We start from the raw sequence: 10550 nt of genomic DNA, 5'->3' as shown, positions 1-10550 counted from the left end.
CTCAAAATGATGCTAAAGAAGAATATTAATGAACATAATTACTCTATAACACAGAATTATCACAGATATGTAGTGAGTTAATTGCCTGTCTATGTTGTCACCTCAAGTAAATCATGACCTCCATAAAAAGAAGAATACTTCCATTTCTTCAATTGTGTCTAAAATGACTTCCATAATATTAAGGTTGTAGACATGTGAATATCTGCACAAGTTCAAATTCATGCTTGGGTATCTATTCACCAATATCAATGTTAGAGCAGACCACTATGTGGCTATATAAAGATATCTATTTGCTTCAAAGAGCTTTCGTTTTGTTGTTTTGATACTATTCATGGAAAGAGAAAGGAAAGGGTACGATGAAAAGAAAAATTATAAAATGGCCCCCCCAAAAAGATAAAATCAGATCTACCACTGTAATAAAACATTTTTAGAATAATGTCTACTCAACCAAAATAAAATAACAATAACAACAAACACACATGCACACATATATACGTACACTAAAAAAATTAAAAAGTCATTTTGGTTTGAAGAAAACATTCAAACTATTATTTTGTATACAGAGACAAATGAAAACTAAATGCAGTTTCCTTCCTGAAGAAGCATGCTGAACAGGCCCTAACTATTAATAACAGAGTCAGCTAATAGACCTTGAACATGTCTTATACAAGAGGACTGGAAAGAAAACGAGCTCAAATAAAGCATGTCAGGATCGTAAGTCAACCTCCAGTGTCTGGACTTAAGAAAGACTAGTTTATTTTGGATTTTCTGAGAGAAAATATTAATTCTAACAATAACTAGCAATTGATAGGTCCTTATTATTTGCCAGGAATTGTGATCAATGTTCTATATATATTATCTGACTTGATCTTTACAACAGCCTCTCAGATGAATGTTATTATTCCTATATTTCTTATGCAGAAAGAAGGACACAGGAAGGTCCTTTAACTCAGCCAAATTTATAGTTAGTAAGGGAAGAGAGAAGGATTTAAGCCAACTTCTGACTCCAAAAACCCATGCTCTTCAACAATATTCTTTACCTCTTGTCTTGGGAAAAGTTTAGGGACATGAGAATCATTCTTGAGCTAAATCCTGTTTTTTTTTTGTTTTTTGTTTTTTTTTGTTTTTTTACTTTGCACAGGCTTAAATGAGTAGTTTTTGTTTTTGTTTTTGTGGTTTTCTAACTGTATTAAAAGTTCTTTCCAAAACAAGACCTTAAGAATCCCCAGGTTCAAATATGCCCCTGAGCCTGTCCCACCACGAACTTTCATGCCTGGGTATCTATTCACCAACATTAATCCCCTGGATAGATGCAACTAAGCAGGACCCTTCCTCCGTGGCATGAGTCCTTTGCTTACTTCAGAGGTGATAGCTGTACAACATGGAAAACACTGAGACATTTCCTTTGGAACTGAGCTATAGTGAGAAGTGCCTGCCAGGAACATCTCTATCTTTTCCCTGACCTTTCCCTTTCAATTTCTGAAGATATAGCAGAAAAATAATCTTTGAAGATACTGGATAATAATTCCCAAATACAAAAACACATACTTCCAATGCATTGTGCTTTCAGACAATCCGGATTTAGTTTGGCTGCTGGAGGTGCTGATTGATGCATTCGCCTCGATAGCCAGGTAAGCCCACCTCCTTGAGGAAGCCCATTCTCTTATTAGTAGTGTTACAGGCTGCTGACAGATGAAAAGGACACAAGAACCTTGAAATCACCTGGAAATTTTTCCCCAGGAAGGCAAATTTCATGAATGAAGTCTTCCAAGCAAATAACACCAAACTTCTCCAGCTGCTCTTCAATCACTGTATTGTCTGTCAAAGGGATAATTTTATTCTTGACCTTGGCTTGTCTACGTTTCAAGATGAATTACTCGACAGACTTCAGATTTAGAAATCACCAGGTCACATAAGGTTCCACTACGTGGAGCATTTTTATGATTTGGGGGGTCACTTTGACAAAAACATGACTGAAAATCTTCTTCAAGAGAATCTTGCAATGGTCCTCTTCACCATTAAATCACCCCTTTAATCATTTGGATGTGTACAACAAAGGCTGAGGAATGTTCACCGGGCACTTCTAAACCAGGAGGTTTCACTTCTAGTCCTCTGGGCCATACCTTTTCATGCAGTTCCCCAGGCATGCGTAGGAACAATTCCAGTGGCTTAAAACTGAGCTCTTTTCCTTTCCTCTGCTTCTTCTTTTCCAAAAGTGCCTGCTTTGCCTGGGAGGCTTTGAAGGCCTGATAAGCCTTTCTCTTTTTCAGGAGATTTTCTGGAACCAAGGACATACTTTTCTTTTCTCTCCCCCTGCCATCTTTCCAATGCTATGGTTACTACCTAAGTGAGTATTTTGTGAATTATTTTAATGGCATATTTTGTAATGTTCTTTAATTATGGCTTTTAGTAATACTTCTAGGCTAACTGTAAAATATTTCTATATTTTATGTGGAAAATAGGCTTTCTCAGGCTCCAAAACTTCCAACACAAGGAAACTCAAAGCTAGTCTGATCAAAGAGTTTAACCTAATCAAAGGTTTAGAAAAGGTATGCTTTTTTATTACTTTTAAAGTGGAAATACTTGTTCTTGTACTAACAAAACATAATTATTTTTAGCCTACATTTTTCGTACCATTATGCATATATTAAATATATATTATGGACTAGGTATAGAGAGTCCAGCTAAATAAACAAAGCATTTTTTTCCTATTCTCAAGGGGTTCCTGGTGTAGTTTAAGAGATAGACACCTGAAATAATAACAATTACAGAGCTAACCAATAGCTCCTGCCTACATTCATTTAAAAATCTGTGGGAGATTTGATTGTCACATAAGGTATCTTGCTTTTCCAGCAAAGTCCCTGAGTACTGCATGAGGAGATGTCAGAGCAATGCTAAAGTGAGCATCTAGCAATGAAAGGCACAAGCAGAAAGAGAGAGAAGCTGGGGAAGAGTCCCAAACAGCAGCCAAAAGCAAACAAGAGGCCAGCTCAAGGAAGCCTGTATGGAAAAAGTACATGAAATTAGATTTCATAAATCTCAACGTCAGTCAACCAAATGATAGAAAGAGGGAAGAAAAGGAAAGACAAAATTTACACAACATTTTAATGTCATAGTTCACTGCAGAGCATTGACAGGGGAGCACAATACTGAAAGTCACAATGGTATGTCACATAAACAATGGAAACTCTATGAAGAAATCATCTAAATTGGGACCTAGTGACAGAAAGTCTCTTTCTAACCTTATATTAACTTTTTGGCATTACTAATCTTGAGAAATAGTACTAACAATCAATAGGTATATTATGGTCAAACAGAATAGGGATTTTCTCCCTCTCTCTTTCTCTCTCTCTCTATCTTAATATAAATTTAAGATGATTCTTACAGACATACTTTTGCTCACAATAAACAATGTGGGAATCAAGACTCAACTTTCCTGGAATTGTATTAACAGCCCAGAAAGTAGATGATTACTTTTAGGCTATGAGATACATAGAGCCTCTTGACACTGGGAAAGAAAATGAAAAAGAGACCACACTTATGTGGACTAAAAAGTTCAAAGGGAAGGTGGGCTTTGGGTTGATCTTTAAAGGCTAATAGTACAGTGAAGAGTAAAGTTGTTCAAGATGCTCCTGCATAAGGTCACACTGGCTCTACTACGTACATCCTGGGAAGACTTGGACTGATCATCAAACCTCTTTTGTCTCAATTTCCTGGTCAATAAAGCAGAAAAAATAAAATACCTCGTAAAGTTGTTTCAAGGATTAAAGGTGCTGAGACATTAAGTCTCTTAGCACAATGACTGGCAAATGGTAAACACTCAATAAAGGTTAGTGATTGTTTTTATCCTTGTAAGGAATAACATGGGGAAAAAAAAGCTAGTGGAGGTGGCACAAGTTATATGTGTAAAATTGATCAATTCATTAACAGGTTGAGTGTCTAGTATATGCATCAAGCATAATACCTCTTTCAATGAGAATATGATCTATCAATTGTAGAAAAAGAGAACAGACAGATTAGTAGAGGGACTATATTGAGACTGATAAGAAAAGTAAGCATTTTGAGACTATATGCTAGAGTAATTTTAAAGTCCTAAGTGTCAGTAAGTACTAGGGTCTCATTGTCACCTCTCAAGTGGGACAGCAACATGGAAGGAAATAAAGCTCACTAATTCATACAACATGTATTGAATGCTTATTATGTATTAAGTATTTGGAGCCCAGTAGAGGCTAGTTGGCAGATAAGAAAATCAGGAATACAGAGAGATTATGGCTACAGGAATTGTTGGCTAAGAGGGAATTGATCTAAAACCCCTAAACCTCTAAAATATCTCCTAAGTAAATTCTTAAGTGCTTTTCTTCTGAAAACAAACAAACAAACAACAACAACAACAACAACAAAAAACAATATGCAAGAAATTGCCCTAGTGTCCAAAAACTCAGGGTCTTAAGTGCTTGCTCCAAGTGAGATTACAGGAACTGTGATTATATGTCATAGGATGCCAATAATTACCAATAATAAGCCAGGATATAACAAAGAAATAAGAGTAAAGATAAAAGAGAAAGGAATAAGGATTGATCTTGGGTACACTTAGCTGGAAGATATAAGAGAAATCAAGAGTATTGGTCAGAAAGGAAGAAAACACAGAAGTATATACTGTTAAAAAAAGGTAATAAAACCTTATTTTAAAGATGAATGGTATTAACAGTCAAATGCAACAAACATGTCAAAGAGATTAGAAATTGGAAGATCGTTGTATTTGGAAAAATGGAGTGAACTGTTACGTTTTCAGGGAATAGTTTCAGTAAATAGAGGGAGGCGTGAAAGCTACTAAAGGAGAATAATAATACTGATTGATAATATTGTTTAAAGACTACCTCTTTCAATAAATCTGCCCTCCTGGCACAGTTTATAGAGAGACCTGGGTGTTCTCTTTTCCTACGTTGAAACAATTTCTCAACATACTCACTCACTTATAGCCAAGAAACTAGACTAAAAAGTTCCTGAGACCAGCTTTTATTTATTATGCTTGATGCATATACTAGACACTCAACCTGTTAATGAATTGATCAATAAGAGATCTTAACTTGAAAAAAAAATACTTTCATTACCTTTGATATTCCATTTATCATTGTGCAGATGAATATTCGTTTTAATCATGGGAAATGACAAATTGTAACAATATAAATTTTATCTTCAGTGTAGTCCATATACTTGCTATAACTGTATGGAAAATAAATGTGGGCAATAGGTTTTCTAGGTGTTGGAAAACTAGAGACAGAGTTCTTATCTAAAGGCACTAGATCATTGAATCTTATTTCTACTCCTTTATTCCTGACACTCTGAGGATACAATCTTACTAATGGTATGTTTCTTTCATGAACTAAGAGAGCCTAATATTTAAATGGTTCCCTTAAATAGAAACACATAGATTATACAGTGTAATCTTTCCTGGAGTGGTGACATAACCCTGAAAATAAAAAGGCAGTGGCTTACAAAGAATTTAACATTCCAGACCCACTGAGCCCCTACTTTGCAATGGTAGCCATACTCCATGTTAGATTGTCTGAGGCCAAAGAAAACTACAGTGGAATAGGTTGCATTTTCTCCCGCCATGTGTTAGTCACACTTCCTAATGTCCATATCTTTGTGGATACAGTACTTGGTCAGTCACGTGAGCTGTTTGACCCATGAGATATCAGCAAACATATTGTAAAGTTTACTCTATTAAAACACTGTGAGCTGCCATATGAAAAAAAATCTGGCCAGTCTCCATGAAGATGATAGCTTTATTTGTATTCATATGTAATATGTACCATAAGATCATGTATTAGAGCCCAGCCAACTCACAGATTCCTGAAAAATAATACCCTATTGACTGTTTAAAATCATTAATTTTGGGGAAGGCTTGCTAGCCAGCAATAGACAACAAATAAAGAAGTGGCAGCTTAACCTCTGATGATATTTTGCATCTTCAGTTATTTAATTTGAGAACTTTCAATGGGTAAATATGTCTTGTCTTTCCATGGGTAAATATGTCTCATCTTTCCCATAAATTCATAACCCTCCACGAATGTTCCAATAGCTGTCCAAATTGACTTTTTCTTTAAGCAGGGATGCATAAAATTCTACAAGATTTCAAAAAAGTCGTCTTAATCGTCCATTCACCTGAGATATTTTTAACAGTCATCTATTTTATGCCACATATTCTTCTACTTTGTAAATACAACAATAAGTGGAACTTTGTGTTTTAGTGAAAGAGATATTTTTAACAATGAACAAATATATGAATGACATAATTACAGATAATGGTAACTGCTTTGAAGAAAAGTGATTGAATACGGCATGACTCATATAAGCAAGAGTTAAGTAAAGTAGAATTGTCAGAGGAGATGTTTTTGAAGAGTCAACTTTTGAATGTAAATTGGAATAATAAAAATGGGGCCAGCCATGGAACTACCTGGTGGGTGAGCATTTCAGGAAGATGAAACAAGAGCAAAGACCTGGAGGAGAGGATGAACTTTATATGTGAATAAATAGAAGGCCGGTGTGGTAACTGAAGAAAATGAGTAACCTGGAAGTGTTGAATGAAATAAGGTAAAAACAGGTAGGAAGCGGGCAGTTTATATAAGATTATATATACAGTTGACCTTTGAACAACATAGAATTCAGGGAGCCAACCCCCACCTCCAAGTTGAGTAGTCAAATCCGTGTATAATTTTGACTCTCCTAAAACTTAACTACTAATAATCTACTGATGACAAAAAAATCTTACCAATAATAAAAACAGTTAATTAACCCAAATTTTCTATGTTGTATGTATTATATACTGTATTCTTACAATAAAGTGAGAGAAAAGAAATTGTTAAGAAAATTATAAAGAAGAGAAAATATATTTACAGTATTTATCGAAAAAAATGCTGTGGACCTGCACAATTCAGTTTCATGTTGTTAAAGGGTCAACTGTATAAACATATATAATTATTATTATATATAATATGTAGTTATATCTATAGATTATACACACACATATATGTAGAGATAGAGACAGAATGGAGGCAGCAGATACAGAAAGAAAAAGATTTTAAGCATTTAAAAACTAGGATGAGAAAGAATGCATGTAAATTCCATTCATTGAGCTATCACCATCTGATGGCAATCTATAAATGCTTCACATAAGTTATTTTATGTATGTATCATGACACCACAAAGTATTATTATTATTATTATTTTATAGATGAGAAAACTCAGAGAATGTAAGTAAATTTTCTAAAGTCACATGTTTAGCTCAATTCATTTCTCCAAATCAGGGTTATCTAACTCAACCTATATGTAAATTATAGCACATCCCTTTTCATTAATTGCAAACATTTTAATTTACTCTGTTCTGGAATAGTTCCCAAGCAGCATAAGTCACCAAATGTTGATGTGGTTGTGATATGACTTTAGGGAACAAAGTGGTATCACAGACATGTTTTATGTCAATTACGAGAAAGGTGCAAGGAACAACATATCAATCTCAGAGGTGTAGTCACTGAGCACATGGGCCTATTGATAGGCTAAACCCTGCCAGTCACCTAACAGATTTGGCTGACCTGATGTATCCATGATCCCAAAATATCTCTGATTCTTTCATCAACAAAGGAATGAAGGAAGTCTAAACTAATCCAATCTAAATTAATCTATTTTTGGCCAGAAGACAAATTTGGTATAAAATATATTTTGAGTTCTCTGAATAACAAATAGCACAAGTAGATTTAAAAAGTCCTTGAGAAATTAACCAGAATACTAGGCCTCTCATCTTATACTTATAAACGCAATATAAATATTATTCTGATCCACTTAGGAAAGGAAATATTATGTGCTAGGGATTAGGTATGAACTTTACAAAGGCATTTTAATTTAAATCTCCCTACAAACTAAGAAGAAATGATTATCTTTTTACATAAATGATTTATGGTTCAGTGTAGTTAATGGATCCAAAGTCAAAGATTCTGTGGATGATAGTTAAGAAGAAACCTGTTTCCTTAAATTCAATTTGCATAAGTTTTCATTTTTATTATTTTATAAAATAACCTGCCTCAGGACTAACATAAAGTGGAAATCTTTCTCACCATTATTTTATTTTAATTAAAACAACAGAAAACCATCTTTTCATTCCGCTATGATGGCAACAAAATGTGATATTTTAAAACAATATCAAGAAGACTGTACTAATTATCAATTTGTTGCCTCTCAACTCCAAATTCACCCTTTTTGCCTGGTCTGTGAAAATGAATTTGGGCCCTTTCAATTTTTTTTGATTGCCAGCTGTACAATGTTTATCTTTGTCAGTAGAGGGCAATGGAGAGACACTGAAGGTAGAAAGGGTTTTCTTTCGGATTGGGTGTGTTCACTAGGAAGATCCTGTAGTTTTTGACTTTTCCAGCACCAGACTATTTACAGCATGATGGGATTCTCCAGCCTCAGGCTCCGGCAGCATCTCCAGTGCCCAGCTCTTGCAGTGCATAGCAGCCAGAGATACTCAGATTCCAGAAGCTTCCCTAGTCAACTCCTTCAGGAGGGTTTGTTGTTATGTGCTTCTGGTGAGTCATCTCCTTGTGAACACTTTTCCCAATATGGAGAGGGCTAATTTCCTGTGTGTTCCAGAGGGCAGATTTCTAGCTAGTCCTGTGGACATGGCACCACAGAGACTTTCCTGTTACCAGTGAGCTATGACTGTGCCCTCTATAGCAAGAGGAGGGGCCTCTTCCTAGAGATAATGTCTACTCCCTATTATCTGATATTCCTGTATTCTTTAGATTTGTTCCTACTTCTTATTAGCCAATCTCTCATTGCTCTAATCCCCTGTTATAGTCACTAATTCTATATATAAAGCTTTCACTTTTCAAATTATTGGGTTTCTTTGTCTTGATTTATCTCATACATATATGCATATGTATATACATACATACATTCAATACATACATACATGCATACATATTATACATAATGCATGTATGTATGTATTGAATATATATATATATATTTTTACATATATATATATGTATGTATTGAATTGTCAATGTGGCTTTAAATTCCCTCCCTAAGTAAATTATGTAGATTATTATTAAGTATTCCATGTGTCATAATCACCCTTTCATTTACTCCTCAAATATTTATTGTGCACATTCTAAGTGCTACAGATAAAAGATAACTCTGCTAAACTACAAATCTCAAAGAAGGACACAGATTTATCTCAAAGTAACAATTATATATTGTGATAAATACTACAGAAAAAAGCATGTAAATTGTTATGTAACTTGGTGGTTTAAATTTTATAATTGGCTTGTTTAAGCAAATTACCTCTGGGTTGTAGAAGGTGATCTGGCATAGTAGAAAGCCCTGAAGTTGTTGACCAAGGATCTTGGTTCTAGCTCTGGACTGAGTGAACTTAGATAAGTGTCATTATTTTCTTGACTCCTTACTAGTTAAGTTGGGGATGGTATATTGGGAAAGTTAAATTTGATGTGATGTCACAATACATACAAATTACCTACCGTAGTGCCGGGCTGCCAGTTCAATAGCTGTTAAAAAACTTACCATTCCTGGTTAGCATTACAAATTTCTGAGACTCAAACTAAAAATAGTAATAATAATATATTTGAAAGCTTTTTTTTGTAGTATAAAGCACTATCTGAAGGAAAAACGCAATGTTTCCATATTTAATATTAAATAAAATGAAGTTAACCCATGGATAGAGGCAGAATAAGTCTAGGGGACAGATAACAGCAAGATAACCTGGTAAATGCTGCTTGAAGAGTTGTGTTATGCCAGAAAAAAGGTTAGAAAAAGAATTTGTTCAAAGGGACATTAAAAGTACAGTTTCAAGGACAGGGCAGAGATGTGAGCGGCTAGGAAAAACAGCAGTAGCAGCAGACAGCTTAACCTGGCATTTGGCACTCAGAGATGGGTGGCTGTTTGAGAACAAGGGCTCTGAAGAGAACATGAGGCAGAGGCATAAATAGTGCCAGGCTCTGCAAATAACAGCTGCAGCTGCAAACCCATGTGCACTGTGTGGAAAAGACTATATGTCACAAGTCAGTCTCTCATGTACACGTGCATTGGCCGTTATCGTCACTAGTTTTATACTTAACATGCATTAAGGGAACTTATATAAGCTTCATATTATGAAGCAATGACATTATTTTTAATGATTTTAAAATGATTTAATTTAATATTGAACATAGTAATAAAACTCGAGTAATAAATAAACTTTATTTTGGAGAGTATAAAGAAATGTGTTGCTTGTTTAAATAAATTTTACCCTGTGGTTTAACCCTGTTTTTCTACTTTTGATGAGAAGAACATTAATTTGTAGATGAGCTGGTTACATATATATATGAATGTTTATATGTATTATATGCACGTGTTGGTTGTGTATGATCAATAAATGTTCTCTATTTGTGTGTATATATGTGTGTTTAAACAAAATAAAAGTTACCTTGGAGATGAAACGTAAATATAAAGACAATAAATGATTTTCAAATCGGGTAAATCTCATGTTCATG

At 34.6% G+C, this 10550-nt stretch overlaps 1 pseudogene; it reads right to left on the bottom strand.

Annotated features, from left to right (window-relative positions):
• Positions 1–1581: 1581 nt before the first annotated feature.
• The window catches only part of LOC102882805, a 13953-nt pseudogene continuing 4984 nt past the window's right edge, over positions 1582–10550 (bottom strand).

This window comes from Pteropus alecto, unplaced genomic scaffold, assembly GCF_000325575.1.
Source record: "Pteropus alecto unplaced genomic scaffold, ASM32557v1 scaffold21, whole genome shotgun sequence".
Lineage (NCBI taxonomy): Eukaryota > Metazoa > Chordata > Mammalia > Chiroptera > Pteropodidae > Pteropus > Pteropus alecto.
This window is presented reverse-complemented; position numbering and strand designations above follow the sequence as displayed.